We start from the raw sequence: 20,779 nt of genomic DNA, 5'->3' as shown, positions 1-20,779 counted from the left end.
ACTTCACCACTTCTCAGGCACCCACTCACATTCCAAGATTACATTAAACAATCTGTTAAAAACTTCACTGCCTTCAAACATCTCATGTTTCCAGAGTTAGGTCAACTGGACCAACAGCCTTCCTATTTTTCATCCTCTTCACAGCTGTCCTTACTTTCTCCTTGCTTATCTGTGGCACTTCATGATTCACTATCTCCACATCATCCAGTATTCTTTCTCTCATTCCCTTTATTCATCAGCCTCTCAAAGTACTCTTTCCATCTGCTCAACACACCCTCCTCACATGTGTGTATTTTTCCAACTTTATCCTTTGTCACCCTAACCTTCTGCATGTCGTTCCCAGTTCGGTCCCTCTGTCTAGCCAATTGGTACAGGTCCTTTTCTCCTTCCTTAGTGTCCAGTCTCTCATACAACTCTCTTCACCAGTCATTCTGCCAACATTCAAAGTTCCTATCCTCACTTTCACTCTCCTACCCTTCCTCCTCTCCTCCTTCCTCCGGACACACTTTCCCCCTCTTCTTCTCCTTCAGCCAACAGTAGCCCAACTTCCCTAGCACTCTGTTGGCTAAAAGTACTGGCAGTGGCAATTGTTAACCTGTGCCTCGACTGATCCAGTGTAGAAATCTGTATTGTTGTCAGCATATTGATGTGGCAAAATTTGACACCTGATACGCTTCCTGAACGTAACCCTCCCCATTTATCCGGTTTTGGGATTGGCAGAAAGAAACACACTGGTGTGTGCCCCCCACCCATGTCTGGGTTATTCCTAATAGTGTACATGGGTATAGAATTATCATATTCTTCAGGGATCCGCAATCTGTACTAATGCCTAATGTTCTTCAAGTTTGATATTTGATATTTGATATTTGGACTTATTTACACATTATATACTCCATGTCTATATTTTGTCAATTATTACTAAAATATGAAAAAATGTTCTCTTTTAGTTATGTGTTCAACATTTCTTGCATTTCTCGCATTTCCTGTCATCCTACACTTACAAAATCGTTGTAGAAAAAGAACACACATGAAATGTATGTATTCCAAGTGACAATATATTTATTATTTACCCTATTCAACTCCAGGCACATCACTCCCAGCTAAACAAGACTTGAACTGGGAGAACTGTTTGCCCTTTCTGCTGTGGTGGGGTTGGGATAGCAGGCTACTTGCTGCTTGTGCTGATAAACACATTTACAAAACAACAGACACTGATGGAGAGGTGCGAACAGATTTAAGGTGGCCCAGGATTACAAGATGTTTCATAGGCTTCAGGGATTCTAGTGTTGAAGTGTCTTATTTTCTCAAAGACACAAGTGGAAAATAAAGGGAAGTGCATTTCAGGCAGAAGCTTGGGAACAATTCATCAAAAAAGCATCATGACAAACTACCATGGCATGCAGTTGAAATGAAAACTCTGACAATTCCAGACCATGCACAAAGCAGGAATCAACCTTGGATGGGGTTCCAGTTCATCATACAGTACTATACCATCTTGAAAACTTAATATAATTATGATTAGGAGTCACAAACATAACAAGTATTCACACACCTTAAAGCCGACTAGGACCTTCACATGTCAGCCCAAAAGAGACTTGCTTGCGACATTCAACCTGGATAGGTCCAAAGTGGGGAAAACTGGCTTAATAGTTGAACATATAAAGGAATGTTCCAAAATAAAGCAAAAAGCCCCATAAAGAGAAGGATGACCATGAACCCCTGGCTTGTGTACAAAATAGCTAACAAAGAATCTTTATGAATTGAAGATTTCGTTAACAAAACAGAAAATACAGCAAAATGCTCAAACAAGCTAAACAAGTAGTTGTCAAAAAAGACATTCCTAAGTGAATAAGTCCCTAAAAACACAATCTGAAAGAAAAATCCAAGAACAAGAGCAGAAAGTACCCAAAAGCCAGAGAATCCAACAAAAACTGCAATAGTTACAAACACTCCACACAAACATGGTGATTTTCAACACCTGAGCCTTCTCAGTTGACATAGATAGCCAAAAGGAAGGCTTTGAAGAAGTGACACCAGGGTGGCTCTGCCTGTTGGGGCTTCACCCTCATACAACAACGAAGTTAGGAATACTTAATGAGACAGTACACAAATCACCAATTCTAAATAAAATTGACAGATGTGAAAACATAAAAAGATGTAATTGAACAAAATGTATGTGTGTATAGAAAATAGGACAGAGTGATGAAACTTGTTTGTGTTTTGCGTGCGTGACAAAAAGCATGTATACTTTCTAGAAGTTTCTTTTGATGATGTGTGTGACAAGAAAATATACCTTTAGGGTAATGACTTTACAAAATTGGAAAAGTACAATGAGTCAGGATGCTATTTTTTGCTTATATGGTCAACGATCAGGAGATTAGAAAGGTATAAAAGAACAAGGACATCTGCGCTCGAGGCAGATGAAGCGCGGTGTCCTAGGACTGTGTTTCTCTGACATTTTACCTTTGCCTGGTATGTATTAATAAAAGGTTTTGACTAATTTTAATTTTCTTCTCTGTCTTCAGTCACAAAAAGTGTCCACAGTTTTTGGCGCCCGGACGTGGGGCAAGAGACGGCCGGTCGACTCCTCCAGCGAGACCATTTCAGTGATCCGTCTTACCAGCGGACTGCCGTCAACTTGAGATCTCCGGCAGCAGAGCATGCAGCTCCGGCAAAAGTTAGGACTGCCCTGGCCTGAAACAGTTCTTGCGTGAGGAGCCCCTGGTCTCCTCTTTGCTACATCCACGGTGACTGAACGGATTTCCAGACAGAGCTTGCACACTTCCAGGCTGGGGTAAGCACCGGGGGATTTCCGAACATTTTTTTTTATTTTATAAATAACGGGAGGGCGAGTTTCCTGTTGACCGTCTAGTCATACTCATATCTCAACGGGTTGCTTAAGGTGATGGAGACTTGAACCGAATCGGACACGAAGTCACCTGAGCTGGAATCCGGGGATGTGAGTGGACAGGCTAACGGGACGAGTAACGGGGTGGTATGGAAATATAAACCGAAAAGAGCACAGATTACAGGATTGCTGTTAGGAACGGAATGACACGTAGCGCTATGGAAGATATGTAGCTATGGAAGATATGTAGCGCTATGGGAAAATAAATAAATCTACATACGGAATAAGCAACAAAACCGTGTTCTCCTGGGAACTGGATCAGGACCGATAGTTAGGTGTCTCCCCTTGAAACTAAGAAGGGAACAGTTTAGGTTTAGTGAGTGGCACACTTAATGCCTCGCTGATTCATACGTACAAGGGATTAGGCGAATCAGTATATAGTTGGAAAATTAAATACAGAACCTGGGAGAGCAAGGGGACATAATGGGAACTTATAACAGTAAGCCTGTTAATCGCCGCACAGGGGGATCAAAATCATTAATGCTGGAAGAATTATTTTCGGAGGATCAACAGACGCTCCGTAAAAATGGGTCTCCTAGAAAATTTATAGAAAAGAAGACAGGTTTAGATTTCAAGAAGGCATGTAAGAAATGGAATAGACAGAGTGGTGGGCGTTGGCCGATAGAGGGGACAGGAGATGTAAGTGAAATACAGGAAGTCAGGAAGATCCTATGTAGGAATAAGCAGGGTTGTTGTAATAGTGGACCGTATCGAATGGATATGTTCGATAGATGGGAATTAGTAATAAAAGACAGAAATTTAGAAGCAGTACAGAAACAGAATGATTTGTTGCGGGCAAATGAGGGAAAGGCTAAAAAGGAGAAAGAGGAATTGCTAATTACATTACAAAAAGTTCAGACAGGCACTGAACCACAGGCAGATGGGAGGAAAAGGAAGAATAATCCAAATAAAGACCCCCTTTATCCTATTATTTTTTCCCCTCCTCAGAACCAACCTCAGGCACCTCCATTATCCCCTCCTCTATCCCCCATTCCGACTGCCCCCCCTGCACTACAACTAGCAGAAGTTTCTCCCGATGATTCCCCAGGCACAGATCACTATGACTCACCCTGTACTACACAAACCCCCGTCTCTAAATGCACTCGAAGTCACAAACCAGCTCCAACTTTTTTCTCCTCTAATCCTTCACTTACTTGCCCTTTAATAGAAGTTCCCAATCCCCATTATAACCCTGCCCATCCAGCTGGACCCCAAAATCCCACAACAGTTATGATACATCGGAATTGGGACATCCAAGAATTAAAAGATGTCGTGAATGCACTTCCAGATCCAAAGGAAGTAGGAGGACTAAAATTTGTTGAACAACTTGATCAGTTAGATAGCATGTATAAGCCTAATGCTGCTGAATGGACCCAGGTACTTCGTCAAAAGCTTGGGACCACATGGGCCACTGTTAGCAGGGGTGTCCGCAATGACGTTCCATGGGTATGGAACCCAGCTTTAACTCGAGGACAGGGGATGGGTGGAGAAGGCGACTTTAACCCACAATGGGAGGCGTTGAGACAAAATATTGCAGAAAAATATAAAAAAGGAACGGACTGGTCCCTTATTTCTGCTGCAAAACAAAAAAGAGACGAAACGGTTGATGAATGGGCACATAGGATTCAAGACCTTATGACTAATCACTCGGGCTTGGGGAATGCTGATGACCGCACCCGAGCTGCAGTTCCACCTTTTGTTTCCGGCTTGCGCCTTGATATACAAAACAAAGTCCGCACTTCCTGTATTGAGTGGGAAAGTGCCACGTTTGATGAAGTCAAACGACATGCTGAACATGCCGAAAAACAAACTAAACAGAAGGAATCGGACTCTCATGCCAAATTATTGGCAGCACAGATGAACTATTATACCAGGAATGCTCCTGACCAAGGTCGAGGATATGGCTTTAGAGGAAGGGGACGAGGACGAGGAAGAGGACGAGGTGGTTTTAGAGCTCCTCCTGTTGACCACACTAAGAATCCTTTTATTCCCTCTCCCTTAAATTCCAATGCTAATTCCTTCTCTTGCTACGCCTGTGGTGAAACTGGACATTTTCGTCGAGAGTGCCCTCACAGACAGCAACAGCCCCCACCTCCCCTTATTCCACCTGTTTTCTCTGACACCCCTGACCAACAATACTGGCCATAGGAAAACGCAGGGACCTCCAGTTACTCTTTTCAACTACCTTTGCTCACCCATAATTCAGAGACTGATCCTTTACTGACATTGTTCGTTGATGGCACTGAGACTGTTTTCTTAATCGATACTGGTGCCACTCGATCTACCCTCTCGCTGGCAAAGGTCCCTGCCTCGAACGAAACTGTTACTGTACTTACTGCTTCTGGACAACCTCACCTTCTTCAAGTATCAAAACCTCTTCAAGTCCAGTCACGTCCTGGCGGACATACCTTACTGCATCGTTTTCTTTTGAATCAGCTTTGTCCAGTTAACCTTTTAGGAAGAGATCTCATGACAAAACTTTCTCTTTCTATTTCTATGACTGAAAAAGGTTTTTTCTGTTCAACCCCCAAGTTGTTGTGTCAAATTACCCCTTATCCCAAACCCTCTTTTGCAGCATGGACTTTAGATATTTCCCCACACACCATTCTCCTCAAAGCCCTACATTCTTTTTCCCCTTGTCTTTTTCCCAATTTACAGGCCCCTGACATTTTACACTGTACTGCCCAATACTTCCCTATAGAAGTAGACACCACCTGGCTAGAATCTTTCCTTACTTCTGGTACTTGCCCCGAAACCCTTCACATCTACTGTGTTTTTATTTCATCCACAAAGGCAGCTGCTTCTGTTCATCTTACATGCTCACAGCACATATATTATCTTGGCGGCACAGTGCCTCATATTTCCTTAGCTAAATCACACACTGTTAAATGGGGGGAAATAGGGCCATGGGTGGAAAAATGCCTTGAAAGAACAGACTGGTTACAAGTTACTCCAGGTATTTTTGATACTTCTGACCATTTAATAACTAAAGTGGTGTTTCAAACTGATTTTTTAGTACATCGCGCTTTGTGCCGTCCTTCCTCTTTTGCTTGTTCATTGCAAACCACTTTCCCTTCTTGGCTCTCTATGCTCCCTGATTCACTATGGTCCCAGGGAAAGAATGATTATGGAAGGATAGCCCATTGTGAGCCTCTGGTGATCCACCCGAAATCCTCCTTCCGCCCGCACCGTGCCCAGTATCCTCTGTCTCCCGAAGCAGAGGCTGGCATCTCCGCCGTACATTCCGATCTCGTCAAACGCGGTGCCATTATTCCAATCGAATACTCTCCAGTCAATTCCCCCATTCTACCTGTAAAAAAGGCTGACGGTTCATGGCGTTTCGTACAAGATTTGCGACAAGTGAATTCTGCTATCTTCCCTAGGGCCCCTATCGTCCCTAATCCCTCCACTATCCTCTCCACTATCCCTCCTTCCGCTCGGTACTTCTCCGTTATTGACCTAGCAAATGCTTTCTTTTCTATCCCTGTTCACCCTGATTCTCAATTTTGGTTTGCTTTTACATTCCAAAACCGCCGTTGGACATGGACCGTCATGCCTCAGGGATACACTGAAGCCCCTTGTGTTTATGGACAAGCTCTTGCCCAAAATTTAGAAGGCTTTTGGCCGGAAAGAGGTAGTACATTGATACAGTATGTAGATGACATAATGATATGTAGCGCTACGGAAGAAAATTGTACAATAGATACTCAGAAATTGTTGCTGTTTCTGGGGGAAAATGGCCATAAAGTTTCTAAAGTTAAGCTGCAGCTAATCAAAACAACTGTAAAATACCTAGGTCATGACATTACGTATGGAACAAGAGCTCTCTCTAGCGATCGCATTACAGCCATCCAAAATCTTCCTAGACCGGTCACAAAACAACAGGTTATGTCTGTTTTAGGTATTCTGGGCTACTGCAGACAGTGGGTTCTAAATTTTACTGAAAGAGCACAGCCGTTGCAACAATTGGCTAATACTCCTGGCATTCCCCTTTCTGGCCAGGTCCAATGGAATGAATTGGCTGAAAAGGCTCTCTGTGACCTCAAAGCTTCTCTTCTATCTGCGCCCGCGCTAGGTTTGCCTGATCATTCTCGTCCATTCACTTTGTTCGTGGACGAAAAGCAGGGATTTATGAATGCAGTACTGACGCAACAACATGGAGATAAACAAAGACCGGTGGCTTATTTTTCTAAAAAACTGGATCCAGTGGCCGCAGCACTTCCTCCGTGTCTTCGTGCTGTGGCTGCAACAACAGAAGCTGTATTAGCAAGCACGGATGTAGTTCTCATGAGCCCCCTAACAGTTAAAGTGCCTCACGCTGTACATTCTATCCTAGTACAAGCCAAGACTTCACATCTCACTACTGCTAGGGTAATACACTATCAGAATGTACTTTGTACTTTGTCAAATGTTACAATTGAAAGATGCTCCACTTTAAATCCAGCCACTCTTCTCCCAATTAACAACGAAGGAGAACCACATAATTGCCATGACGAAATAGCAAAGGTTGTAAAACCTAGAGTAGATCTACAGGAAACACCTTTAGAAACTGGAGAAATGATTTTTGTGGATGGATGTTCCTTGCGATTGAAAAATGGAGCACCCTCAACTAGTTACGCAGTGGTCCAAGGGGACCGCCTGCTGGAAGCAAATCGAATTTCATCAAGCTTAAGTGCACAAGCAGCTGAACTCGTAGCACTCACTCGAGCATGTCAGCTGTCCGAAGGGAAGATCGTAACAATTTATACAGATTCCAGGTATGCTTTTGGAGTCTGCCATGATCATGGAGCATTATGGAAACTAAGGGGATTTAAGACCAGTACTGGCAAACCCATCCAACATCAGAAATTGATCGAATCCCTTTTAGAAGCAATAACCAAACCATCGAAGCTAGCAATTGTTAAATGTCAAGCTCACACAGGAAAACAGGATCCTGTTAGCAAAGGGAATGAATTAGCTGACCACTTTGCTAAAGAGGCTGCATATAATAACACACCAATTTCTTTATTCCAACAGAGAAATGACCAGGACCCTGATAATCAAATTATTTCTTTACAGAGTGCAGCCACGGATATCGAAAGGAGAAAATGGTCCAAAGAAGGGTCCCTCTCTGATGGAGTCTGGACTCATAAACACACTAACAAACCTTTTCTCCCAAAAGCCTCATTCCCAGGAATGGCAAAAATCGCCCATGGCCTTGATCACGCAGGAAAAGATGCCATGGTTCGAGATGTTGAAAAACATTGGGAAGCTGTAGGTTTCTCTACATATGCAGAGCAATTTTGCAGACGCTGTGCAATATGTCAAAAGTTTAATGTGGGAAAAGGTACCCAGGTAAGTCCCGCCGTTACCCCTAATCCAATGGGTCCGTTTGAACACCTCCAAATGGATTTCATTGAACTAACCCCGTCTAAAGGGTACCGATATTGTCTTGTGATTGTCGATGTGTTCTCCCGATGGGTAGAGGCTTTCCCTTCTAAACACAACGATGCCAAAACAGTAGCTAAAGCACTAATTAAAGAGATTATTCCAAGATGGGGTATCCCTCAAAAGTTACAAACAGATAATGGCACTCATTTTGTGAACTCAGTTATAAATGAATTAACCACCTGGCTCCAAATTAATGTGCACCATTATTGTAAATACCATCCCCAAAGCGGAGGCATCGTAGAACGATGCAATGGCACTTTAAAAGCTAAACTCGCAAAAATTTGTGAACAAACTAATTTATCATGGCCGGATGCACTACCCTTAGCTTTAATGGGACTAAGGGGACGGACACACCGACAACTGGGATTATCGCCGTTTGAGATTCTGACCGGACGTCCCATGCCCGTTGGCATGGTTGTAGGAAATGTGAATTTGCATACTGTGGACAATGATCTTCTCTCTAGTCTTGCAGGTTTGCGAACCTCGTTGAAGGAAATCCACCAGCAGGTTAATCAGGCCTGGAGGACCAGCCCCCTTTCCAAGGATTTACCAATTCCTTTGGGTACCTGGATCCTGGTTCGAGATACTCGGAGGAAACACTGGCATCAGCCTAGGTGGAGAGGACCATTCCAAATTCTTCTATCCACACCACACGCCGTGAAAGTTGAAGGACTGCCTGCCTGGATTCACGCCTCACATTGCAAGAGATGGCACCCTTGATTGCTGTGATAATATGTTTTTCTTTTCCCTTGTCTACTGCCCTGGTCACCTTGACTTTTCCGTTGGGAATTACCACATCAGTGCAGTTTGATTTCTGCTCTATTATCAACTGTGGGACTGGTCGACAAGCCCAGTGGACCGGATCTGACAAATACGTGTGTATGAGGGGAAGTGACTGCGACAACTGGCAATGGGTTTTTGCTAACACTGGAACTGAGGACTGGGGTTATCAACCTTTTGAGGCCCAAAAATACGGTTTGAAAAATCGGTTTTCTATCATAAAAGGACATGCCTCTCATGAATGTGCTGACAACCATTGTAACCCCTTGATCATTACTTTGAAGAACCCCTCTTTACATGACTCAGGTATTTATGTATTAGGGGCATATGTATCTGGAACAGACCCTTTAGGGAGATTTCTAATTAAGATTGACGATCCTGTTACTAACACCCCTCATTCTCTGGCACACACACCCATCACCCCAACTTTTGGTTCAGATTTTTCTCCTGTTAAGATTATGAATATTTCTACCCTTTCATCCACTTTTTCAGTAGAAACTGGTTATGGGGATCAGAATAGATGGTTGCAGTGGGTTCTCTATTCAGCTAAGCAAGTTAATCGTTCTCATTGTTATGCGTGCGCTGCAGCCCGTCCCCATTTAGCTACAGTCCCTTTCCCATTATCTAACATTTCTGACCCCGTGGGGTTGCCCTGCCTTCTGTACTTATTCACTACTTCCAAGAAACCCCTCTCTGGTTCAAAGTGTTCTAATCTATCTATTCTTTTTCCCCCCACCCGTCACATGGATACCCCTATGTTTCAAACTCACGAAGGAAATTATACATGTTTCAAATCTTATGGAACGACATGGGTAGGAGAATTACCATTTTCTTTCTGTTCTCAAACTTTTCAGGTTAACTTTTCTCTGAACACCGTTCTGTCTTCCTTTCTTCTCTCCCAAACCACTCCTAGATCAGATATTTGGTGGATGTGTCGTAGGTCCAAATTATTTGCCACCCTTCCCCCTAACTGGTCTGGTACCTGTGCTCCAATCCAATTAGTTATGCCTTTTAGACTTCTATCCTTACCTCCCTCTCACTCCCCATATTATTCCACACCTCTTTTTTATTTCCGACATACCCGCTCCCTTTTCCATACGCCTACTGATATCTCTTTACATGGCCCTGGAGTATACATAGATGCTATTGGAGTCCCTAGGGGTGTCCCAGACAGATTTAAAGCTAGGGATCAAGTCGCAGCTGGTTTTGAATCTATCATACCCCAAATTACTATTAATAAGAATGTAGACTGGATTAATTATCTTTATTATAACCAGCAACGTTTCCTTAACTTCACCAAAGACGCTATTGAAGGCATACATGAACAGCTTGATCGTACTTCTCTGATGACTTGGCAAAATCGTCTAGCCCTGGACATGTTACTTGCCGAAAAGGGAGGTGTCTGTGCTATGTTTGGTGATGCTTGTTGTACATATATTCCAAATAATACCGCGCCAGATGGATCAATAACTCGTGCATTGGCAGGCCTTACTGCTCTCTCTAAAGAACTTTCCACTAATTCTGGCATTACAAATCCCTGGGATCAGTGGTTTGCATCCTCCTTTGGATCCTGGGGACAATGGATAAGATCTGTTTTCATTTCTTTGGTTGTGACATTTTGTCTCCTCCTCCTGGTTGGTTGTTGTATTATCCCTTTGTTTCGCAATATAATATCTAAGTACTTTACCGCCTCTATGGAAAGGGCATATATGCTACATGAGGAGCGCATGTCTCGTATAGCTTCTTCCACTTTCTCTCCCCCTTCCCCTTCATCAACCATTTCAAGATAGAATTATATAGGCCCACATCATTTTTGTTCAAAAAGGGAGGAGTGTGAAAACATAAAAAGATGTAATTGAACAAAATGTATGTGTGTATAGAAAATAGGACAGAGTGATGAAACTTGTTTGTGTTTTGCGTGCGTGACAAAAAGCATGTATACTTTCTAGAAGTTTCTTTTGATGATGTGTGTGACAAGAAAATATACCTTTAGGGTAATGACTTTACAAAATTGGAAAAGTACAATGAGTCAGGATGCTATTTTTTGCTTATATGGTCAACGATCAGGAGATTAGAAAGGTATAAAAGAACAAGGACATCTGCGCTCGAGGCAGATGAAGCGCGGTGTCCTAGGACTGTGTTTCTCTGACATTTTACCTTTGCCTGGTATGTATTAATAAAAGGTTTTGACTAATTTTAATTTTCTTCTCTGTCTTCAGTCACAAAAAGTGTCCACACAGAGATACCATAAAAAACTGAAAAATAATACCTCCAAGGCAAGAAAAATAATAAAACATATAAACACGTTAATACATAATAAATAGAAATCATACTGACAGAAGAAACTATCAGTTGTAAACAGAAAAGAGGAAAACAAAACATTAAGTTAATGACACTTCTCAAGAAAATAAACCTTTCGGGCGTCTATGGTCCTGTGCTACTTTTGTTAAAAAAATATACAGATGAGGTACTGGCACAGATTAGCTATTATCTAATAAAACAAGCTTGTTGTAAAAAAAAAGAAACAACATAGGGTGAAAGAATGAAAATAAGGTTATAAACCATGTCCTTGTGCATATGTATGTGACAGGAACAGGATAAATCCTACCATTTATTATCCCTAACTTTTTGGTGATATAATTTAAAATTGCATTCAGGTTTAGAAAAAGTTCAAATTATAATGAACTACAAAAGAGCTGAGAGTAGGTGAAAATGTGGCAGTCGCTTGGGCTGTGCAATTTAGTATAAAGTTTTCATTACAATACAAATTTAAAGAAAAGAACTAAATGCAAAATGAAGTCAAAGCCAAAAGAAATTTTTAGATGGGACTTAAAAATCATTGAAATAGTTTGATTTGATAGCAATCTAAACTGAGAAAATAAATGGTCAAGTGTGGCCAGTCATCTGATCTCTGTGGTGCAGTAAGAGTGACAGCCTCTGAGACCCGAAAAGCTCTAATGAGTTAATAATAATTCATTACATTTATATAGCACTTTTCTCACTACTCAAAACGCTCTCCACACTGGAAGGACCCGGGAAGCGAACCCACAATCTTCCACAGTCTCCTTACAGCAAAGCAGCAGCACTACCACTGTACCACCTGTGAGGAGTTGCCACATAGCTGAGTCTCCTAACTAGAATCTACAGTATGCTCATCATATCTCTCTATATATGAAATCCAACATCTGTCTGTCTGTCTGTTTTTCACGAGAGAACTACTTAACAGATTTAGATCAGGTTTTTTTCTATAATTTGCTTGAACAATCCAGTTGATTTTGCGACTTCTCTCATTGCGCTATGTACCATAGTTTGCTTGCGGTACCGATTTATTTGCACGAATCCGAGAGACACGCAGTGGGCCAAGAGGAGGGGGGTGGGCCCACCTCACTCATGATCCAGCCTCGGGGTGTTCCTTACCGCCGCTTAGCTAGCGAATGAGAGAACAACTTAACAGATTTATATTGTGTTTTTTTCAATAATTTGCTTGAACATTCCAGTTGATTTTTTGACTTCTCTCATCGCGCTAAGAACCATAGTTCGCTTGCAGGAGTGATAAATTTGCGCTAATCCGAGACAGAGGCTGCGGGCCAACGGGAGGGGGAAGCATGACATCAGGAGTGGGGAGTCAGGCAGGGCCCTCCTCAGTGACCTGTTTCACTACTACGCGGGCAGAGCCATGGGGGATGGCTAGTTAAGCATAAGTAAATTATTCAGCCAAGAGAGAATGATTATAAGAATCAATTAATACTAATCAAATGCATACGCTTTCATCAGGAATAATTAAACTCTTATCTCTTGTGGAATGACACATTTTTAATAGAAAACATAATTAGCCTTGGAGTAAGACAGCATAAAATGAAAAGTATATATAGTGTGGGGAACAGCTAGACACAGACAGACCAACATCATTTCAGGTCACCACACACACTTTATTTACAATATTTACAATGATGAATACCACGCACAACCCAGTGCCCCTGCACCAATCGCCCTCAAGTCCAGGCCTCACACAATGATGCCTCTCTTCTCACCGCCTACACTCCTCTCCTCCGAGCTCTGTCCTCTTCCACCCAGCTCCAGCTTACGAATGGAGGGAGGTGGCCCCTTTTATGTTCACCCGGACGTGCTCCAGGTGCCTCCCGATGAACTTCCGCCAACACCTCCTGGTTTGGAGGAAGTGCCGGTTGAGCACCCGGAAGCACTCCGGGTGTCCCTGGTAATCCTTCCATCAGCACTTCCAGGTGTGGCGGAAGTGCTGACGTCCAGGGCTTTTCAGACATCTGGGTTCCCCCTGGCAGTGACCACGGGCCCCTATAGGGTTGAGCTTCCATGCTCTGTTCCCATGGTCCCCATACCAACCAGGGCAGCTGCCCTCTCGTGGTCCGGAGGAGGCATAGTCCCTCTTCCCGTCCTTCCGGATGTCCCAACTCGCCACAACAGATATATAGATAGTATTGTTCCTTGAATTACTGCTTTGTAGGTGTTGCAATATGTAAACTGAATTATCTTACCGGTTCCGCTGTTTGTGAGAGTCAACATAGAAATGACAAAAAAATTGTATGCACTGTAATACAATTATTTGTTCAGAAATATAAGTAGAGCCACATTTATAAACTCTTACTAACTCTCCTCTACTCTGTTACTCTTCTTGGTATCCTGTTGTGGTATCACTGTTCTCCTGCCTATAGAGAAAGTCCTGTCAGATAAAGGAGTGTTGGAATCGTTGGATAGGAGGGTCCTTTTATCTGATTGGACGGCCCAGCACTGTCTCTGCTGTAGAATGCCCAGTAGGGGGTGAGCGGCAACTGGCCGAGGTCACCAGGACTCTGACTGTGTCTGACTTCGTCTTTGACTTTTTCTTTCAATTTCTTCTCCTCCTTTATCAACTGACTTTAGATCAACAATGAACTAGTGGATTGCTGATTTCCATTTATGTTCAACATTTTCTACTTTGTGTTTTAAAAAATGTGTCTTTCTTGGTGCTAGTATTTAGTATGTAAAAAATTTTGTGTGTAGGACTTTTTAGCTGTATTTAGTGATTGGTATAATCTGCTCCTGCACTCGGTGAGGAGTGCTGTGCAGGAACACATCAGATTGTACTATTATTGTTTTATATTTGCGAGGTGGCAATGAAATGTGAAATGTGAAAGTCAATCAATAGTTCCTTGGTTTTGCTGCACCAAGAAACAAACATCTCCACCTGACTCCTATACTCAGTCCATAAGGTTAATTTGGACACATCCTCACTTGACCCATTTATTTCCTCTTAAAATATTTCTGCCAAAATGGAAGATTAACACTTTTAAAAGTAAAGGAAAATAAGGAGGACTTTTACAAGAAAGTGATGTAGATTTTCGTGGAGATTGATAGGCACATGGACTTCATTTACAAATAAAGGTAAGGCCATAAATAATTTTCAGTTTTATAAAAGATGGAATCAGACGAAGAAAAAAACAACCCAATATTTAAAAAATACATTTTGACCTTAAATAAAATATTCTTTTGTTTTTCTTGTTATCCTTTTGTTGAACAGTCTGTATTAAAATTGATAAAAACATCAGAATTAAAAGCTTTTAAAAACAACTAAATATTTCAATTAAGGTCAAAATTGAAATCTTTTTTTTTTTTTGTACACCACTCTGTACTTTCATTTGTATTGTATGAGTATGAATTGTGGAACTTTAAAGGCAAATTTAGAACACATGGAGGGTGCGGAACAAATGCGCTCTCCCCCTCTCTCTCACCGCTATAAATGTAACGTTCTCTTAGCCAAATATGAACCTTACCTATTTGTGTGTAAAAAATGCTGATGAGATATGAAACATAACCAGTAGTCAATGTGCATGCTGGCTGCCAATTGAATAGTGAATAAGCTAGTCTTTTTGGTTCATATGTTTGTAAATCTGACTCTGAAGGAGTAAGTGCCTCGCCAGCCATGAACCTCACCAATTGGATATCTGTATCACAGTGCAGAATCGATCTGCAAACAAATGCTTCATAGACAGATCCTGCAATATTGCCAAGGAAAAGCAGAATGCTTTGAATAAATTAAATGAAGAGCATTCAAGCACTCATCTTTGGATTTAATTGAATTTATTTCCAAAGAGATGCAATTACAAACAATAACAGGATATGCATAACAGAAACGTACATTCATATGTGCATATATACCTTGAAAGCCACATTAATACAGAACTTACAGGAAATATAGGAAGATATCAAAGTACCTGTACATATAGCCATTCCATTATCAGTCCTATTTAGAGTAAAAGTGATATGTTAAATATGAGATATCAGACAGACACGTCTCTCTTGTGTTTGTCAGGTCCAAAACACCCACATTCGTTATTCGTCATCAATGCATTACTGTATATGCATTGAGCTTTCCAGTAAGCGCTCATTGTTTGTCAGCTCTCATGTAACATCTCCTACCTCTACAATTGGGGGGATGCTTGCTCTCTGTTTCACTTTGGCAATAGAATACAAAGGACTCTGGCAAGTATATAAGAATTTATTTAGCAAAGACACCTCTGGAGCACGCCAAGCAAGCTATGTTTCCTTGTTCTGTTTTGTTCAGACAAGTCTCTATATATACAGTATATATATATATATATATATATATATATATATATATATATATATATATATATATATATATATGAACATACAAGAGTATCCTTAGCATATAGGTGATAGCAAGCAAATTATACGTAAGAACATTTACTTAAACAGGTAAAACAGGATGAACTAAACATGAATAATGGAATATATCCTAACTGCTGAGACTCAGGGTCTGAGGCAAATTGACAAAAGTCAGTATACAGTTATTATATTGGTAATCTAAAGATAAATCCAGTGCTATGGTCAGATGGGCAGAAAATGTTTTAAACCTCAAGAGGGGGGTGATTTGTTTCAAACTTAGTTTTGTTAAACTTTTCTTGCTTGTATGGAATGGTATTGGATTTTAATAAAATCAATAAAATGTTTATAAAAAAAAAAAACTCAAGAGGTGAGATTCTGGAGAAAAAAAAACAAAATCTGCAGGGGTCCCAAGGCCTAAATGTTGCCCAGCCCCCAGTGAGCATTCTACCTAACATAAATGTATTTAAGTAGTTTATTACTGTTTTTTGTGCTTTGTCTGGACAATTAGAATTTGATGCACAATAATAATGTGCAGATAATGTAATTGTGAGGTAGTTTATACTGTAATGGAAATACTGAGGACATGTTAGTTGGGTTGAAGCTTAAAGTGCGATACTTCTATAATAATTTATTTTCTCTACCATTCATTTCTAGATAGGTGAACCTTTTTTAAGGTGTGTTTTTGTACAAGCGGTTTTCGCACACATTTCATCTGGAGTCTTGACTAACTTGCAACGGGGCTCCGAGCAGCTGTCGGATGAGAAAAACAGGAAAATATACAATGTGATGTAACTACTTTCCAGATAGAATAGAAACAGTAAACTAACTGGTAGTTGAAGTTGCACAGAATGTTTCTTTTTCTGAAGAAATTTCTTAACCAGTTAGCAAATTTGCCAACACTTTTTTTGCTTTTGAAATTTCTAAACATTTTACTGTAAAATCTGTTTGAGATAACTCAACGAAAATTCAACTGTCTCAACCAATTTCCCTGAAAAATAAGTGTGCCACATTTCAACAAAATTGCTCCACTGGGGGAAAGATGTTTTATGCAGATAGACAGATATGGCTATCAGAATAGGTGCTTATCACAATTTACAAACACACCTAAAAACGTGTTTTTGCAGATTACTGAGGTTAAAGATCTCTAGACTGTTTTATAACTTTCGATTTTGGTTTCTAATTCTTTTGACAATAGTATTTCTGATAGTAGTCTCTCTCTGTATGCAAGATATTACTATTTCTGACATTTGTCTGTTCAAAAACTTTTATTTCATTCATGTCCATAACTCTTTTAGCTGTTGAATGCTCATTATTATGGGCGGCACGGTGGCGCAGTGGTAGCGCTGCTGCCTCGCAGTTAGGAGACCCGGGTTCGCTTCCCGGGTCCACCCTGTGTGGAGTTTGTATGTTCTCCCCGTGTCTACGTGGGTTTCCTCCGGGCGCTCCGGTTTCCTCCCACAGTTCATAGACATGCAGGTTAGGTGGATTGGCGATTCTAAATTGGCCCTAGTGTGTGCTTGGTGTGTGGGTGTGTTGGTGTGTGTCTTGAGGTGGGTTGGCACCCTGCCCGGGATTGGTTCCCTGCCTTGTGCCCTGTGTTGGCTGGGATTGGCTCCAGCAGACCCCCGTGACCCTGTGTTCGGATTCAGCGGGTTGGAAAATGGATGGATGGATGGATGCTCATTATTATTCACAGTGTTCAGTTTAACTGCAACATAAAGTACTGTGCAGGATCAGCACTGCAACTGCAATCGTAATTGTACAAAGGTCTCATAACATTTAAAGGAACTGGGCGATCTGTCAGCAGATTCCAGGGCAGTAAACTGTGTCCCATAACTTACTTGATGAACCAACAAATATTGTTCCCCTTTTTCATATAAATCATGAACTGCTGAAAAATGTAACAAAAGCAAAGAATTAAGGAAAGGGAAGGTCTTTGATATTTGAGACAAAGATTTCCACAAATAGCTGATGTCAAGATAAAGAAAGGCAGTTTTGTTGGTCCACAAAATAGACATGTCATCAATGACATGCAGTAAGAAGATCTGCTAGTGAGGCTGGAGGAATTGCATGAAAAGGATTCAGGGATGTTGTTGAGAACTTTCTTAGCAACTACAAAACATCAAACTACACTATGTCCAGATGGTTGACAACATGCTTCAAGCACACCAAACCATGAAGTGCAACATGACACTAAACATTTGTTGTCTAAATTCACACTTGGTCTTCTCCTCTGCTAATCTTGGTGCGGTCATTCATGAACATGGTGAAAGATTTCACCAGGACGTTTTCTAGCAGAATTTCTTCAGCTTAACGGTGTATCACATACTTAAAGACACCAGTTGAAATTAAAGTGAAGTGGATTTAGGACTGAAGCTATGAAACAACAACAACTGAAGACTCCAACAAAACTTCTTTATGTGAGTGTTGTTGGAGTCTGGGAGAAAATACCAAGACATGGAGCTGAAGCAGAAACCTGCACAACCTTTAAGACGTATCTGGTTGAGATATTAGGACAACTTAGCTACTAGCTAAACAAATAAACTCCTCTTGTTTTTTCAAATGTCTTATGTTCTTATGGTCCAAGGATGAAAAAAGTGGTATTAGGACAAATAAAATCAATCAATGATTGCCAACTGTTGTTGGACACTATGTGGTGTCCTGAACCACTGAAACGAGAAACTGAAACGAGAAACATCAGATGCTGAGCACAAATAAAAATCAGCAGCAAAACATTTTAGCTCAGTTGAACTAATACAATGTGTTAAATGATTAGAAATGCTAAATTCAAAAAAGTTTATTTAATGTTTCTCCAAGTTCTATATAATACAATCAATCTGAAATTATATTTGTGTTCAGTTTTTGACTATCATATTCATCAAAAGATTTTCAGGAAGCAAAATATCTGAAAAAAATGTGTTGTCCAGTGTTTGAAGCGTGCAAGAAATTATGATCATTTGGATACCACAGTCTTCTTGATTTTTTTGTGCCACTTTACCAGTAACGATTTGTCAGTTAATGATTATTAATTTCAGGAATTGTTCTTTTCTTTCCAAAAAGGTTGATTATGCTAGTGTTTATCTCTTTGTTTCTAAAACTGTAAATGATGGGGTTCATCATTGGAGGAAAGACGTTGGCAACTATAACCACTGCATTGTAGACTTCAGTTGACATTGGCACCCCTGCTCCTGGCAAAATATATGAAGACAGTGGGATATAGAAGAGCCCTACAACCAGAAGGTGAGTGAGGCAAGTGCTTATGACTTTCTTCCTGCCATCTACGGACGTGATCTTTAACGCTGCCAAGGCGATTCTTCCATAGGAGAAGAAAATCAACAGCAAAGGGAAGACACCAGTGATAATTACTACAATGGATAAAAGAAAAAGGTATTTGGGATTTTCGGTGCAGGCAACATGAACCATTGTGGCATAATCGCAAAAACAATAAGGCAAGATATTGGAACGGCAAAAAGAAAGCTCACTGGCAAAAAATAAAAATGGAGAGTTGAAAAATATAGCAAAAATATTTAACAACAAAATAATAATCCAGATTGTCTTATTTGTAAAAATTGTGTTGTATCGCAGTGGATGAACAACGGCAGCATAGCGGTCAATTGCCATAAAGGCCAACAGAAGAGATTCCATCTCTTCTATATTGAGTATAACATACATTTGCAATAAACAAGCTCCATATGGAACATCTGTAGCATTAGATATAAGGAGTGACAACATTTTTGGAATGAGTATTGTACTGTTACACATGTCTATTACTGCCAACGTGCCAATATACATATACATTGGAGCATGGAGTTTAGGGTTACTTACAATGACAAATATTACCAGCAGATTTCCACAGACTGATAAGATATAAACTAAAGTAAGGAAAATGGTGATCATGCTTGTCTGGTCAGCATTGACTTCACAGTGCAGGAGAAAATCAGTCACGGAGATGGTAGTGTTGTTCATTTTTTCTGACTTCCTTACCTGTAGAAATAAAAAGTCTGTCAAGTGAGTTTTATACAAAGATAGAACACTTTATAAATACTCTATTCCAGTTAAAGCACATTAGAATAAATTTACAGTATGCTGCTAAGATACCTGAGCAACAGTCTTGACCGGTGAAATCTCCCAAAGCATTTTCGCAGTGAATATGCTCTATTCGTTGGTGATCTTGTTCAGGAAATATTTTTCTGGAAATTCGCAATGCAGCCAACTTAGAGGAAGTTCCCAGCACTTCCCAGCACCTCATGGCTCTTTGTGAGGCCAGCATGACGTGACAGAGCTTAAGCAGCCATGCGTAGAACTTTCAAACCTGCGTACTCTAAAATCAGTGGTGCTCTCTACTTCCGGCTTAAGACCGTTTCTTAAGACCGTGCTAAGTCCAGCAATGATGTACGGAGCTGAGACATGGACGGTAAAGGGAGTGCAGGAAAAGTTAGATGAGGCAGAAATGAGAATGTGGAAATGGATGTGTGGAGTTACAAAAAAGGACAGAATAAGAAATGAAACAATTAGATGTACAACAAAAGTAGGAGAGATATCTAAGAAAATACAGGAAAGTAGGTTTAAGTGATATGGCCATGTGATGAGGAGAGACAATGAATATGTGGGAGAAAGAGGGATAGGAGTGGAAGTACAGGAGAAGAGAAAGGGATAGAGGCCAAAGCAGATAAAGTAAAAGAAGATATGAAGGAAATGGGTCTGACTGGCAAAGAGACAGAGGACAAAGCCTTATGGAGAAGGTTGATCATACCCATCAATTCCACATACAAGTGGGCAAAAAGGAAGAAGAAGAAGGAATGTGGGTACCTAGAGTGAAAAGTGATAAACTGCACCAACAGTTATTGGTTCTTAGTTATAAGAGTCCAATAGAATCGGGATTGGGCAGTGTTGTCCTAATTAATTTGACTGGATTGAGGAATATGTAGTAATGTCAAGACCTGAAAATGCAACCATTAGAGCTCTCTTTTCTAACGAACCTTTTATGGCAAATGTGTTGATTATTACTTGTTAAAAGAT

General features: G+C 40.8%; 1 protein-coding gene across 2 annotated transcripts in view; it reads right to left on the bottom strand.

The window, feature by feature from the left end:
• LOC127527686 (olfactory receptor 1496-like) overlaps nt 1–20,779 on the bottom strand; it is a 54,946-nt gene that overhangs the window by 23,780 nt on the left and 10,387 nt on the right. The window contains exon 2 of one of the 2 annotated variants that reach the window (XR_007934861.1): nt 19,496–19,744. The exons of the other annotated variant lie outside the window; for it this stretch is intronic. The gene's annotated coding sequence lies outside the window, so the exon portion shown is untranslated. Of the gene's footprint in view, nt 1–19,495; nt 19,745–20,779 lie in introns of those variants that run through there. 2 annotated transcript variants of the gene reach the window in all.

Source organism: Erpetoichthys calabaricus, chromosome 4 (assembly GCF_900747795.2).
Source record: "Erpetoichthys calabaricus chromosome 4, fErpCal1.3, whole genome shotgun sequence".
NCBI lineage: Eukaryota > Metazoa > Chordata > Cladistia > Polypteriformes > Polypteridae > Erpetoichthys > Erpetoichthys calabaricus.
The sequence above is the reverse complement of the archived record's forward strand: the minus strand, read 5'-3'. Positions and strand labels throughout refer to the sequence as shown.